Here is a 16,976-nt window from a genome sequence, read left to right as displayed (position 1 = left end):
TTTGCATTCAACTTTGAGGATATCCTTTGCAGTAATTGTCTATTGTAGCGGCTATACTAAGATAACTGATGGTTGTAATAGCTGTGGTGTATAATACCTCTATGCAGATGCACTTTATATACTTATTGGGTCAAACTATGCAATAAGCCTTAATATATTCTAGACTATCTATAGATTTACTAATTGTTGAATTGTTGTAGCACCTTTGATAAGGTTTTTATCAGCGAGCCTATATTATTAACTACTGGATTATTACTACACAGAAATATCTGATAGTGTGCATAAATAACTTTGACTCACGTGGTGAATATGTACCTCTCCTATCCTGCTTGGTTAGCTATACTCTGATTATTGATAATTATATTCTAATCTGTTTAATAAAATTACTATTTTCCATAAGATACTCTGGATTGGGTCTCCTTTACACCTAGAAGTTTTTTCTTTGTGATACTATATGACCAGTTCGCCTGTTCTTATTTGTGTAGCTTTCCTCACAGACTGACTGCTCTCCAGTCCATAAAATGGCTGCTGGTGGATGAGCATGTGACCAGACCAGTCCATCACCCTCCTCCAATAGAAAAGCAGTTTTATCATGTGATGTTTTCAATTGGACAAGGCTGATAAACAGGTTTGGTCACATGTTCCTCCACCAGAAGCCATTTTATGGACAGGAGAGCTGTGCAGCCTGTGAGGAAAGCTGTACTAAAAAGGGCAGGAGGAGAATCCTTCACATCAATATAATAGCAAGTGCCACAGAATCATGCTCCCAACACATCTGGTAAAGTAAGTATATTATAGGCTGCTCTAGCAACTCATTCTTCTATCAGCAATAGACAGTGCAATATAGAGGCTATAGGAAGAAAATGGTGCAACATTTTTAATGAAACCTAATTATAAAAAGGATTTTTAGTCTCAATTGCATGTATATAGCTAGGAAAAAAATATCCACAAAGATGGACAAGATCTTGTAAGAAATTCCTAATATTTACCATTGGAAACTGAACTTCTTTTTAGCAGAAGAAAGTAGGTAGCCACCCTTAGGACCAGAGCAATGTTGGACTGCTGCTTCTTTGCTGATAATGTGATACTGGAATTTTCCCTATAAGTTCCTATGGTTTCAGTCATAGATTTAAACTCAGATTGTGATCGTATATTATGTCCCTAGGTCTCACAATTTGCTATGCATATTGATTTATATTTTGGTATATAGCGCTGAAGTCCTCTTGATCTGTTACTCCCAAGTGTCCAAGATAGCGAAGAGCTCATGTTTACGAAGTTAGGCATGACGGAGATCAAAAAGAAGCAAAATATCTACAAAAACAATAAAGTTTACTGCCTAAAGGAACAATATTTTTTTACTTTTGTACTTATTAAAAAAACAGAGGTTCAGTAGGTCAGGACCGTACGTGATTTATTGAGCAGCCGCAGTAATCTACAATTCTCTTTCATACCGTGGATACATTCAGCCGGACTCGTTTATGGAAGCGTCGAATGGTATGGAAAGCGTATGCTTGGTATATCAGTCTAGAAGATCACGTTCACTTGCACTATTCTCAGATCACTTATGGACATGAAATTATTTTCCTTTAATCTATTATATTATAATGTAAAAGTTTATATTCCACTTTTAACTTCCATTACACTATCTGGTGATTTTTCTAAAATAAATTTTTATTTCACTGTAGTAATAGGTGATTATTCTCCGATTTTGCTACAAAACAATCCTCTGAAAGCTCTAAATCGTTTAATGGATAATCAGCTATTCTTTCCAGATACTCTTATGTACCAATAATGTATGTGGTATTTTAAAGATTACGGTATTTAATGACTTTATCTGTGCAATGTTCCATTTTATGAATTTATTTTACCTAACACTAATCCAAGTGTCTGCCTTGAGCCCCACTGTTCATAAATAATAAACTAGTCACTGAATGCATTGTTTGAGAAAGCTTTAGATAGCTAAATTATTGTGGGAGCCAGGCTCATTATTCCATCTCTATAGTTTTGTATATGCCATTACTAACCACCACAAGCTTTTCACTCTCTTTCCGCTACCAATACATTCAAGGCCATAGCTTTCTGTGGCAGAAAGGTGCATAGAAAAGCTGTCTTAAATTGAAAAAAGAAAAAAAAGAAATCTTATTGCATGTGATATAAATTGACCCTAGGTCAGAAACAGCATTTATATGGCCATACAGATAGAGTTCAGTTTATGATGGTGGCATAGATAGACGTTTCTATAGTTGGCTTGTGAATAAATCATAAGTTTTTGTAGAAGGTTTTCCAGTAAGTGTCTTACTTTTTTCTTCAAGTAAACTATTTCCATTGAAAGTGCCCATCCAGTTTGTTGCAGTGCGTCATTGTGTTAGATTGCATTTTTTTGTAGTACTCTAATATACACTCCAGTATTACTCACATTTTAATATACAGTTTCTAATAGTAATATAACATACAATCTAATGCACAACATCGTTTAGAAAAAAATTTTAATTCTAAAGAGAATCCATCAGCTCAGAAAGTCTATAATGAGCATACTTGATGCAAGTCCTTCTGCAAGGTACAAGGGCGCTCACTCTCTCAACCCTGTAACAGATCTGGCCTTTGCTGATGGCCAGAGCAACAAGTTTAGAAAAGTGGGTTCAGCTGCTTGGGTTAGTAATAGATTTCAAAAGAGTTGGATAATGCGTTAAAGCACCACTCCAGAATTTATTTAATTTCAGTACTGAAATGAGGCTTCAGCTCTTCCTGGAGCAACTGTGGTCCCGCACCACCATTTTGTGACCACAACTTCTGACACACTGGAAGTCAGAGGTAACAATTAGGAATGAGCTTTGGATAACTGGATAGCTTTGGATAACTGGATAGCTTTGGATAACTCCTTATCTGAATAGCTGTAGTGCTTCCCGAATAGATGCATCTGGAACCTAGATACCTGGAGCGCTCCCGATAATCAGCTGTTCGGCGCCGCTGCTACATGTGTCGCGGCTGTGTGACAGTCACAAAACTTGCATGAAGAGCCCAACAAACAGGCTACCCATGCATGTGTTGAGACTGTCACACAGACGTGACACATGCAGCTGCAGCGCTGAACAGCTGATTATCGGGAGCGTTCCAGGTATCCGGGTTCCCGATGCAGCTTTTCGGAAAGCACTAAAGATATTAGGATGAGTTATCCAAAGCTATTAGCTCATCCCTAGTAACAATCACAAGCTATCAATGTAAGTCTATGAGAGCCTTGTTCTGGCCTTGTTCTTATAGACTTACATTGACTTATGAGTATGACTTCTGGATCGCTTCAGCAAACACTGGAGCAATCCAGCAGGGCACAAACTGCAGGAGACCGACCAAAATGGCACCAATTTAAAATGAAGATGGCAGCTGATAAGTATGAGATAAGCATGAGACTAGGGACAGGGAACTTAGATTAGTGGCACCACTCCAGTGCTGTATTAAAAAAATCCCTGGAGTGATGTTTTAAATCGGGTACCATGTTCCTTGCTTGACTACAGAGCCTGCCCAGTCATTTGTCCATTGACTAATAAAGTCATGGTTGTTGGGACAGGTAGATGGTTCACTACAAATTCTAAACTACAGAAAGTTATTCTATTGATAAGTAATTGAATGTCAGCAACTGATGGTACTTATTTATGGAGGTCTATTGTATGTTCGATCAATGAGAAAGTGTACGTGCTGTAGTTAATAGGCTGCAAGAAAGGGAAGAATCAGAGATTTTGACTTCCCTGCATTAAAACATATAATTCATTACCATATACATCTATATGACATGTGAATTGTTTACCTGAGTGATAAAGACTTGTGACCAATGTTTCTCAACCAGTCACTGTGAGGGTATCATATCCCATATTCAAATAGCACATAGAATAAATCCAAAGCATCCAGAAGAATGTGAAAGGTTTTGAGTGGCCGAATGGCCTTTGAACAGGAGTTTGCTGTGTATGTTATATACACTTACTATTGGTTGCATTTTAGTTCTGAACTGGAAATGTCACTCCTCAAGTGCTCAGCAAAGTTCAAACAATGATTTATTTGAAAATCCAAGACACGCATTAACATATCAGAGCAATAGTTCAGTGCTCCTCAGGCACCATCCAAAGACTAGGATAATTACTTAGACCCAGACCACGCTCATATTCTCGGTTATATGCCAGCGATGCACAGTATATTGCTTTCATTTAATCATCTCCTTCTTCTATAACAATATGAAGTGTATTATTCAACGGACCAAGTTGCATTCTGCTTTATGTATTGCACATAATTAACATCTCGATTGGGTACACTAGTCTGAACTGAACTCCACTAATCCTTCTCACTTTTCCCAAAGTGAAACACAACAATATTTTTAGATAACAAATAATTTGCATAACATAAAGAGCAACAATATATTCATTAAAATGAGTCTGCTCATCCCCCGGTCCAGAGCAGACCTTTCCTACAGGCACAGCCACAATTCTTTTTCGGCTGCTGAAGGCCATTTTTATAAACTATCACTATGAATATGTGTATTAATGCCACATCTTGGTTTTCCTATTCTAGGTGGATTTTGTGAAAGTTCATTTGTCATACCTAAGTAAGTGAAACTTAAATACAATGAAATCTCTCTGCAGACAACCATCCAAAACTGCATTGTATATTTATGCATTCACTTTTCATATTATACTATTATCTTTTCAAATTACAATTATTTACCTTTCCAATTACTAGAAGCTCAATGAGTATGAGGCATTTATCAGGCAGCGAAGAGATTTATATCTCTCTAAGAGTGTACTAATGGCTTTTTCAATAAATTGTTCCAACCAGTCTCTATTTCTTACAGAACATAAAGGTACTGTATTTCCTATAAAATAGATGGAATTTAGGGGACAGGTTCCTTTACAGTAGGCCATCAATACAATACCATAATATTTCTCAACTATTGGATGGGCGCAATATCCCACTCTTTGGGTATATTTGCACCTAACAACACAATTTTGAGAGAAATCACCTTTCAGAGCATTAGACACATACCGTACATGGTCTAAATCTGTTACAATTAAAACATATTAATTAAAGAAAATATATACAGTATATATAGATTTCTTAATGGCCTCTGGTTTGATATGACAACCCGATGTAGGAACGATCTGTAAGAAGATCGATCTTATGCAATTCTAGATAGGTTCATTAGGGTCTTCTCTACTATTATCTTGATAGTATGAAGCCATCGGATTCCTGGTCTTTCTCTTTGCCTTCTATTTTTCAGTCCATGATGTCCTCGTCCAGTGATTGTGCAGCGCCCCAGAGTCCTGGTTGTTGCAGTAATGACGCTCCGCCGCTAAGGGGAGTGATGGTACGTCTGATGGCACTTAAGGAGTTCACCTGACCAGGTATCACAGTCACACTTTACACTTCACATTCTGGCCACCAGGGGGAGCAAAGGGTTCTATGCATTAGGCCACTCCTCACAATCTGGTAAAACTGGGGGCTGGATAGGAAGTTAGTCAGAAGCTGACTGGGTTGGAACCAGGCAACATCCTGTGGCAGAGGGTGTTGCGGGGGAAGATTCAGGGGGGTCTCTGTCAGGGGTGGGATCCTGACAGTGGCCTAGCGAACAGAACAGAACGTTATGGAGCCGCGCCTGCACTAGAATGCGGTGGCATCCTAAGAAAGGAAAAGAAGCGAGGTTTACCGTGGAGAAGTGAGAAATGAGATCGCAGCAAAAAGGAGATTATGCCAGTAGGAGTTGTGCCGTATGATCGAGGCAACATCCTACTGAGGCGCGTAGCCGGTGGCCGGAACGTCGAGGAAGTATTAGGCTCCAAGCAATACTTCAAACAGCGGCAGAACAGGTAATTTTAGGTTGGCTGTCTCACCTAAATCACCTAAGCAGACATAGGGGGCAATTGTGGGAGAGGGGCGACGCTAGGGTCCCGGAAGAACTCCAGGCCTACCAGTCATATGGGTGCGTCCTATCCATATCATCTGGGGGACGGAGAAGAACATCAGAATAGATACGAGTTGTGAGAAAGAAGAACATCAGAAACAGACACAACAGTTGTGAGGACTATCCCGTGGTGCTCAGCAGGGAGGTACTACAACACACAGGCACTAGACGGTAGGCACTGATTTCCACCTGCAAAGGAAACTCTGGATGTGCCTTCGGACCGGCCGGTCTCAGCCAGCCCTGTTAGCAGTACTCTGGATTGAGGATTCTGAAGCCTTCAGTAAAGAGGTAAAGAGACTGCAACCCTGTGTCCTCGTTATTCATCGCGACTTGCACCACGCACCATCATCCTATCTTTCATTGGACGCCCCTTAGCAGGGTCACGGACCGGGTCTAGCCACCGTGACAACCCCAGAACTGAGACAGAGAGGCCCGGTACTGAGTACCCCGCGGCCCTGCATCTGGAGGCGCTCCAATTGCTCTCATCATATGATGTGACCAAGTAGTCAAGTCGTAGCTTGGTGATACTTGCTTCGATTGACATGTCTGGCTTGATTTGTACCAAAATTGATTTGTTTGTTCTTCTTGCTTCCCATCTTATTGATAGCATCCTTCTCCATCTCCATATTTCCAAGGCGTTGATTCTTATTCTGTCTTCTTTCATTATTGTCCAAGTTTTGCATCCTTATGTTACCACAGAAAAGACCAAATTATGCATGAACCATGTGTTAGTCACCAGTGATATGTTCCTAGATTTGAAGACCTTGTTCAATGACTTCATTGTTAATTTGCCCATAGCTATTCTCCTTTTGACTTCCGGTGTCATCACTGCATCTTGGGTGATCATCGATCCGAGTTGGTTAAAGTCTTTTGCAACTTCCAGTTATCCGCCGTCCATCTCACATATGTCCCGGTCATATCTGACATCTTTGTCTTCTTTGTATTGAGTAGCAGTCCCATGTTTGAGATTTTCACATTGATATTCGATAATAAGTCCTTCATTGCATCTACAATTGTTGCTATCAATGTTGTATCGTCTGCGTATTTAAGATTGGTAATGATAAAATAATCTACATATAGAAAATGGCTCTTTTTTAATTGAAGGATGCTTCCGGTTATGGCATAATAATACAAAGCAGAAATACATATTTGCAAAATGGAAGTAAGTAACTTGCCCCTTCTCTTGCCCCAGAGACATAACTTAAAGGGGACCTGACAGGTGGTACATGCTACCCAAACTGTTGGCAGCATGTAACAACCACCGGCTGAACCATAACATGTATTACCTGTCAAGTTCCCTTTACAGAGAATCTGCCACCATAGTTTTGCTATGTAATCTGGAAGTACCGTAATTTAGGAGCTGTGAGCCTGATTACAGCAATGTGTTACTTATTAGGATGTGTTTGCTGTTTCAATACAATCAATGTTAAATCAGCAGGAGATTATCACTCCCGGACAAGCTGCTTCATACATCCTTGTCCAAACACAACCCCAGCACTGATTAACAGCTTTCTGTGTGCAATGTTTAGTGACAGAGAGCTACTAATCAGAAGTGTAGGTGGGAAAAGCTGTGGTTCTACCATAACTGCTGCATCAAGTAAACTAAGTAACACATCGCTGGAATAAGGGTCCTTGCCTGTACGTCATGCTACTGTCATATAACACAGTAAAACCTGCTGACAGGTCCCTATTACAGTGCCAGGGCTTGACGCAAAATTTTATTCTTCCTCCCCACCATCATATTCTAGTATATTGTTCATATGATTGCTCTTTTGGGCCTCCTTAGACTAAACCATCTGGTATACCTGCATTGCCTAGAGTACAATGTCTTTAGTTATTCACTGCATTTGTCCTAGCCTAATTAACGGGCTTGCTCACACCAGCATGTACATTGGGAGAGCGCTATCCAATCACCCATTCATGTCTATGGGTGGGTGGAAAACATCTCTGGAATCACCAAATGGAGAAGATGGAGAAATCTTGTTCTCCATCTTCTCTTCACAGTGTACTTTGATTTTCTCATCCGAGAGATGTGGATCATACTTTGCTGATCCTCGGATCAAACTGTGATCAGCCTTTGATCCAAGTGATTGACCTGATTCTTTCAGGTGAGACAATCTACGGCCGTCTGACTGTAGCCAATAAGTTATTATTTAACCCAAAGCTACATTAATTGTATGCTGAAATTAATCCCAAATTTCAGCCAAATTTGCTAATTTTTAAATCAATTCAATATTAATCTTTTATTATTTTGAGGATTATAAAATAAAAGATAAAAGAGACCCCTGTAACCTCTGAAATTCATTAGGGAACCTTGGAATTTTCCAACATCTGATGCTGTAAAACCGTAAAATGCAGAGCATCGGATCTGCTCACAGCACTTTCATATGACAGACAATGGTAATGTAATATTTATAAATACTATTATTTAGTCTTTGTTCTTTACTAACAACATAAAAATAAAACATCCGCTCTCTTCTGCCTGATAAAAAGGCATCAAAGACAAAAGAACAAAATGTACTGCATGTCAAGTAAATCAGCGCATTGTCAGTGCTACAATGCAAACGTCTTCAGACAGATGTTAGGTGTATATGTTTAATGCATAGCAGCAGAATTAAACCCCTGCGAATAACTGCCTCCAGATTAAAATAACCTACTTCATTTTATTCTGTACATTTTATAGAGATAAATTATTTTCTTGTCATAAGTTTAAAAATCAACCAAACAAAAGACGGGCGAGATCCTGTATAAAAACACAATATAGCTGCAAAAACTCAAACCATTTCTTAGAATAAAATGAGCATGTATATAAGAGGACTACTTGTGGATACATGACCCATGAAGGATGACGCAGTTACTCCAGTACAGGTGTTTACTTAATTTTCCCCGAGAAAGTGACATTAAAGCAGTGAAACACATCCGATTCTTCCTGCCAATCCTGGGTATTTGGCCCTTTCCATTTTGCTATTAATATCATTTACAACCAGTGTTCCCATTGTTATACTAGGAATATATTGCACTTTATTGCTGGCTTACTTCTACTTTGTACACATATTTATTAACACTTGCACTTAGGATTGTTTGTATATTCAGTATCTGGTCATTATTCCCACAATGCGACTTCATAGTTGTGTTTGATCACAATTTTTATGTATCGCATCATTACTGTTTAATCTCATAGTTTGCCGGACTCTGCATAATGATATTCTTTGACCTTTACCCTTTATCTTTGAGAATTATCGATACAAAACACCATTAAATATTTGCATTGATGGGTTTGCATATCGGTTTTTAAGTGTTTTCAATATTTGTATTTGCATTTTTGTTAAAGGGAAAAAAGTTTTTTGCTACCCCATCTGAGAGCAGCATGATGTACTCTAAGGACAAAGACCCTGATTTCAGCAATGTATTGCTTAGTTTACCGAGTGCTTCTTTATGAAAAAAAAATCCCTGTTTTTTCTGATCTAGCAGTGCTCTGAATGCTGAGCCCTATGTAACCCCACCCACACTACTGATTGGCAGCTTTCTGTGTACTCTCTATATTGACAAAAAGCTGTTAATCAGTGATGGAGGCAGGGTTACACAGAGAAGGATGACTAGATAACACAAAACAGTTAATCCCCTAATGATAATCTCCTGCTGATAAAACACTGATCATATTGAAATAACACAGCCCAATAAGTGCTACTCTCAGGTTATGTAGCAAAAATCCTCCTGACAGATTCAATTTAAATAAAGCTAATGTATTTAAGTGTGAGCATAGCTGTTTGTTGCGGTGTCTCCTCAGTTTTGGGGATCATTTATGCTTTGCTGCATCTTTACTGCATACCTATTAGATGCTAGTGAGTGTTGCCTCTTCACACTTCTCTAATATCCTTTTTTAATATCCTGAATGAAAAACAGAGTAACTTAAAAAATCTAACCTTTTCTTAAACTGCAATGAGTATAAATGTAAGAAGATGACTTTTAGATGTGAACCCCATCGGTCCGATTGCAGTACACGTTCTCCCTTGTTTCCCTGCCGTTGACTCTTATGTCACAATAAAGGATTGAAAAATTTTATGGATGGTGAGTGCTCTTAACTTTCTTCGTTACCTTAGTCTAAATCATATGGCATGGCTCACAATGTAACTCATCTGGAATCATCTACTGTGATAGTCATCACCGGTGGACACAGGGCTTTGCACACTGGCACAGTCAGTCTCACATATCACTTTTTTTTACCAAAATATAGAAACATCCTCAGGCCAATTAAAGTTTAACCTTCATGTAGGTATACTACGACAAAGTGACTTACCGATGATTTTCCACAGCTAATTCTGTATTGGAGAAACTTTGCTAAGGTTATTTGTGTGGGCAAGTCTGTTGTGTGCCTGCAACGTGACTCCTCGGGCACATACCCACCTGCTCATGGTGATAACCTTGACAAAGTCCTGGATCACAGTAGCTGTGAAAAAAGATGCTTTATATTAATGCAAAAAAGTTTTAAAGCTTACCTACTTGTGGGATGAACTTAACCTGGGCTGAGTTTTTCTGTATTATGTCTTAGGTTGCTGCTCTTGCCACAAGCTACCAACCTTGGACAGTAGTGTAAACTTAGCAGTATAATACTATTTTTATCACAACGTTTCACCTGTCCAGAATACAAGATTTAGCTTGCAAGTGCTGAAACTTCATTTACAATTTCCATGGTTATGCCTACTCACAATCTACTCACTTAAACAGGCCCAATGAGTATTCCACAACATAATATGGTACAGTTGTAATGGTATGACATGGGCGGGCTGCTTATTACTTCATTGATAGTCTTCAGTATTTTATATGTAAAACACATCTTATTCTGTTACTTTAGCTGTTTTATGCTATCTTTCATTGTGTACAACTGGTTTCTGTGGAGCTCGGCCACTAGTGCCTGCCCAGACCCTAGCTGAGTGTGTGCAGTAGTTACATTACAGGACAGGAGTTAACTGCTAACATACTAGCCACGTTTCTCCAGCTCATTGAGTTCTATACAACAATTAGCTGCTCACCACCCTCCCCCTTCCTCTGGGCTCCTGACTGAGAAGGTCCTATCCTGTACAATCACAATCCAGCCCGTTATCCCCTATAACACCCAGCATTAGGATCTCACTGTCCTGAGACTTGTGTTTGTTCAAGAGTACTGTGATCTCTATGTGTAGGAACAGTGATAACAATGTATTCTCAGATCCAACTGCTAATGGCTGAATAGCAGAACTTGTCCTGTGCTTTATAGTATTTCTACTAATGCTACAGTTCTGCTACGCCCCAGAATTATCACTCTCTTATCACTTCAAACCGCACATCCAAGCTCTCGCCACCTCCTGTCGCCTCCAGCTCAAAAATATTTCCAAAATCCATCCTTTCCTCAACCCACACTCTACCAAAATGCTCGTGCATGACCTAATCATCTCCCGCCTCGACTACTGCAACATACTCCTCTGTGTCCTACCTTCTAACACTCTCGCACCTCTCCAGTCCATCCTTAACTCTGCTGCCCGACTAATTAATCTCTCTCTTCACTACACTTCTGCTTCACCTCTTTGCAAATCCCTTCACTGGCTCACAATTTCAAAGTGTATCCAGTTTAAACTACTAACACTGACCTACAAAGCCATCCATAACCTTTCTCCTCCGTATATTTCCACACTAATCTCTCAATATCTTCCCTCACATAATCTCCGGTCCTCCCAAGACCTCCTTCTCTCCTCCACGCTTATTGGCTCCTCACTCAATCGCTCCAAGACTTCTCCCGAATATCCCCCATCATCTGGAATTCTGTGCCTCAACACATCCGGTTATCCACTACTTTTGGATCCTTCAAAAGAAACCTGAAAACCCATCTCTTCAAAGAAGCTTACAACCTGTAATGACCACACGGACACCTCAACACCATTGGAGCTACTGCAACCCTCGACCTACTGTCTCCTTCCCCATAATCCTGTAGAATGTAAGCCTGCAAGGGCAGGGTCCTCTTCCCTCTGTACCAGTCTGTCATTGTTAGTTTTGTTTACTGTAAGTAATATTTGTATTTTGATGTAACCCCTTCTCATGTACAGCATCATGGAATTAATGGTGCTATATAAATAAATAATAATAATCACTCAAGTATGAGTGCCTGCCCTGCCAGAAACCAAGAAACCAAGAAGTAAGGAAACTGTCAGCTGCTCAAGAGATAACTTGAGTACAACCCTTTTAATAAAAGTCAGTAAAATCATTTTCATTATATTATGCCACCAGAATTATAATACCTGCAAATTAGAGCATACTGTTTGAAGACATTTCACTGGTATTATCATTTCTACATATGAATAATGCCACAGACTCCCTTGTTTCAGTGGTCTAGCAATACGTTAGGGGACTGGTCTTCAACATTTAGAGACCCACTATGTTCCTTGACTCGAAAGTAGCAATGACATTGAATAGTGCTGGCACCATGGCATATAATTAGATAATGACGCTTTATAAGGCTTTCTCCCTTTACAACGTGCACTTTTTTCAGTAGAATCTGCTGTATTTTCTGCATCATTGATACAAGCACCCTGGGTATATGACAGGTCCTTCAGGAGAACTCTAGTTTCCTGTCTTCATGGCTTTTATGAAGTGCAGCATGAACCTAATCTTTTTGGTATTTTGATATTCTATATAGCAAGGATCTTCAACTTAAGGCTTTTTGGCTCTTTTGAAATCACATCTCCTTCATGAGAATAATTGAACTATCGGAGATCTGCAGGTAGGAGGCCAATACTATATTTCACGATCTCTTCCATCAGGCACAGCACCACATAAAGCACTTGTAGGATACTGATGCCATTTTTGCAGCATACTACTAGAATGTTTATTCTTCCTCACAATGTATGTGGTAGTGATAACATGTGAAAAACCCTCTAAATGAATACTTTATCTCTAGCACAAAGAGTGACCGAGCTGTAAAGTACACAGATTTTGGCAAAATGCAATATTTAATTGATACATTTCTGCGTTTCCTAGTTATTCACGGCCTGGGCTTGTCAAGTGCTTTACAGCCATTGATTCCAAATGCTGATCACCTCAGTTGCTGAGAAGCAGCCATTATTGTCCCTAATGCCCCCATATGGGACATCTGTGAGTGTGAAGGAACCATTTCACACGAGTTCCCACACAGCTAGATATCACTTCTGCTTCTCACACTCTGTTAACTAAGAAACCAAGATTCATCTCCTCTAAAGAGAGAGCTAATAGGACATTTATATGGTTTTAGATACTGATGTTGACAAAGTGTCCATCATAAACTAATGTATGGTTATAATTAGAATTACAATAACATTGATGTGTTTCACAACAAATTTACAAGTAATTAGTAAAATTAGTCCACAGTCAAAGAGGTTGCTCCATAAAAAAAATATCAAAGTACGCTGTGTGAATGACCCCTGAGGACAGCGCATTCATCTCAGGTCTCTTTACTGATCTTTCCTGTGCCAACTTATCCTTTTAAGCAGATGCGACACTTATGCTTGTAGCGGTCATTTTAATTTTTACTTTATAAATCAGTAGTAAATATGAAAATAAGAACTTTTGTGATATATCTTTTCAGAGAAATCTGCTTCTTTCTACTCACAGATTGATTTTTCACTCAAATCATGGGTAAAATCTGTATTCAATAAAGAGTACCGTTGGTGGGAGAGTACAGTTGATGCTTTTAAAATTCAATAAAGAGGGGGAGAGGAGTTTTGGGCAGACAGATATTCTGCTGCAAGTTCTCCTGGAATGACACTAAGAGTTCTCAATAGAACTTCATGAGCACCAACTGTCTTCTCCTATTTCAGTAATGGGAAAACCTTAATTCACTGAAGACAGATTTTATCTGTGAATTGATAATTTTGAAAATGAATAATCAGTACAAGAAGAGAAGTTGATTTATTTAATAAGTTATCTGCCAAGTTTTTTTATTTTGATGAGTACCATTAATTTATAAAAAATAAAAAAATTTTTTTGCAAAACGCGCGTCGGGGTGGGGAGACGCCATTCCTATTTGCATGAGGTAACCACTTGGGCTTGTTTGTCTTTGCTACATGTGTTTTGGTCTGTAATCTCTCCTCACAGTGGGGTAATAGCCTATGAGCAATGGAGTTATAGTGACATGTATGTATGCACTAGCTGATTTTTGGGCAAGGACATTTTGGACTATTGCTATCTGCTAGTTACTGCTCCATTTTGAACAGAGGTATAACTTTATGCATCTCTTACTATCTAATTATTAACTGGTATTATACAATGCACTTCTAGTCCATGTCTTCATACCTGCCTATATACCTAAATACCTCTCTATATATTATCATTTAGGAGTTTATCTCTTTTATATATATATATATATATGTATATATATATATATATATATATATATATATATATATTATTGGGAATTTATGGCGTTCTCCTTATGAGGCACTCTGATCTTTTACCTTTTGTTGTTACATTTATGGTTTCAAATGAAATGAATAGATAATATATATTCTATTTTAATGGATTTCTTCTTATCTCTGAAATAACCATACTCCAGTTTATTTTGAATCATAGGTGCCCTTTAAAGTAAACTAACAATCATCAGTGTCACGTATGTAACTACAGGACTAACTCCACAATAATAACAATAGTAGCTATTGCGTACTTGATGTAAATATTCGGCCTCTGTAGGTGTCTTTTATCTGCTCTTCAAACTAGTTTTTAGATGATTGTGCTAAGAATAGAATCTTTACTTTGTGTAAATTGATTTTATGCTGTCTACATACTCGTAGACCTTCCCTGGGATGCCATCTGCAATACATTATTGATTCAGAACGCATTCTCTATGCAGTTCACATCTGGAGATTACAGATTCAAATTGATATGACACAGGGACCCTGTAAGATTTATTAAATAAGAAAAAATAACGGATGCACATCAGTGAGATTTTAATGTAACACCTTAAGAAATGCTAATTAGATCCAGACAATTGCATATTCCCCTAATTACTGCAGCTGCAATATACTGCACATTACTTCTGGATATTAATACCGGGGTTGTGGAACCTTTAACTTGACTCAAATGTTGCAATACTGTAGCAGAGCAAGCCAGCAATGAAAAATTAATTATTAAACAACTGCCTTGAGAAGACATCAGTGGCCTTGTCACTAAAGCGCAAGATTGATGACACATTATGTTTCACAAAAAAATGGGACCCCATAGCTCTTGAATTGAAACCCTGGAAGGGCAATACCAAAGCTAGTCACAGCATAAGTCAATTTTTAATTTAATTTTGTATTAAATGTAAGATAGGATAAATTTATCCAGGCCTCACAGACTCTATCTTAATAAAAGAGTTGGCACTCTTTCAAACATAAAGAATGGTCAGAGCTTCTCAAGGACATTGCGAAGCCCGAAGCATAGATGCCAGTAAATAGTAAAGGTAGAACAAGTAGAAAGAGATATATTCGCACAGGAGCTTCACAATGGTAATGTTTAGCATGCACAGACACTAACAAAACAACTACCGCGAACGGCAAGAGCGGTTAAGCAGCTGGATACGGCATCTCTGCATAAGTTAAAACTGTCAAACAGTGCAGAGGAAAAGAAAAGTGTAGCCGGAGAGAGACGGGCTGTTCTAAAATATATTCACTATTTGCATTAATTACTTGATATTGATGTACAATGTGATATAGAGGTTGAATTGTTATTGAACCAGATTTGGAAATGGCTTTGTGTGCATGGATTTTATTGTGAAATACATGAATATTGCTTATTTCAGTCTACAGGGAAAGCGGCCAAGAAAGGAGGGTGTACAAACTACTGTACATGTCACATGGAGAATAAGTAGTGTATGGGGAACAATACAATAACACAATACAATGCGGTAAATCTGGTAGGAGTAACAATGGAGTTTTTGATCAAGTGAAAGAGGCAAGAAGTTGTAGTGGAGAAACGGGAATTATAGCTATGTTCATTTACGTGGAACAACGGAAGGAAAATGATATCACTGCGAAGCTCGCGGCAAATAAATCCCATTCATCATGACCCAAGTTATACGTATCTACAATCACAACTGACTACAGAGAAATCCTGATGTTGTAATCATTGTGGCCACTGTCTCAGCATTTTACTAAGCAACATGGCGACATGAGGAATGTGGAAGCTGAAAAAATAATGAGAATGGTCTGTGAGTATTTTTCATTACAGAGAGCTGCAAATTTGAATGAAACGTTGCAATCTTTAAAGCATGATCAAACTTCTTTCCCAAATCTAGTCTTGGACTCAGTACACATCACCGTGCTTCCTACCAATTACAGTAGTGATATTTTTCTATAAAAGGAACCAGGTTTTCCCCATTTAAAGTACATCCAGCTCCTTTAACCCCTCGTTTATAGCATTGTAGCAATCTCCTATGCAAGGCACAAAAAAGTCCTTTTATTACTCTCACAGATGGTGAGGTCTGGTCTGATTGGCGTATCTGGTTTTGATTCGGAGCCTCCTCTCTTCGTCTGATCAGTATCCTCCTTCAATGCTTCATGTGGATGACATGTCCTACATCATTCACACAGTGTCCTCCATTGAGCATCTGCACAGTTGCACTTCTCTCTGCCCTGCGGAGTGTAGAGCATAGTACAGTAGTGTGCATGCGCCTCTTTTACCTATGAGTCATCGGCGCTCTTTGGGCTTTGCCACACATGCACATTACAGTGCTCTGTTCAGCTTTCGGCAGGGCAGAGAAAAGTGCGCCTGCACAGAGGAGTGATGGAGGACACATCATCCACACGAAGCAAGAAAGAGGGCGGCAATCGTAAGACGAGAGGACCAGATTCCGGCCTGTGATTATTATAAAAGCTTTTTTGTCTTATGTGGAGCACATTGGGGACATATATTCAACCTTCTAGAATGCTGTAACAGATGGCCTACAAGTGCTGACCATACTCTATATGAGGAAAACATGGTGACAGGTTCGATTTAATAAAAATCCTAGGTTTTTTGTTTCTAGCATAGACTAAAATAGAGAGATCCAAGCATA

The sequence above is a fragment of the Ranitomeya variabilis genome, chromosome 3 (assembly GCF_051348905.1).
Source record: "Ranitomeya variabilis isolate aRanVar5 chromosome 3, aRanVar5.hap1, whole genome shotgun sequence".
NCBI lineage: Eukaryota > Metazoa > Chordata > Amphibia > Anura > Dendrobatidae > Ranitomeya > Ranitomeya variabilis.
Note: the sequence above shows the minus strand (reverse complement) of the source record.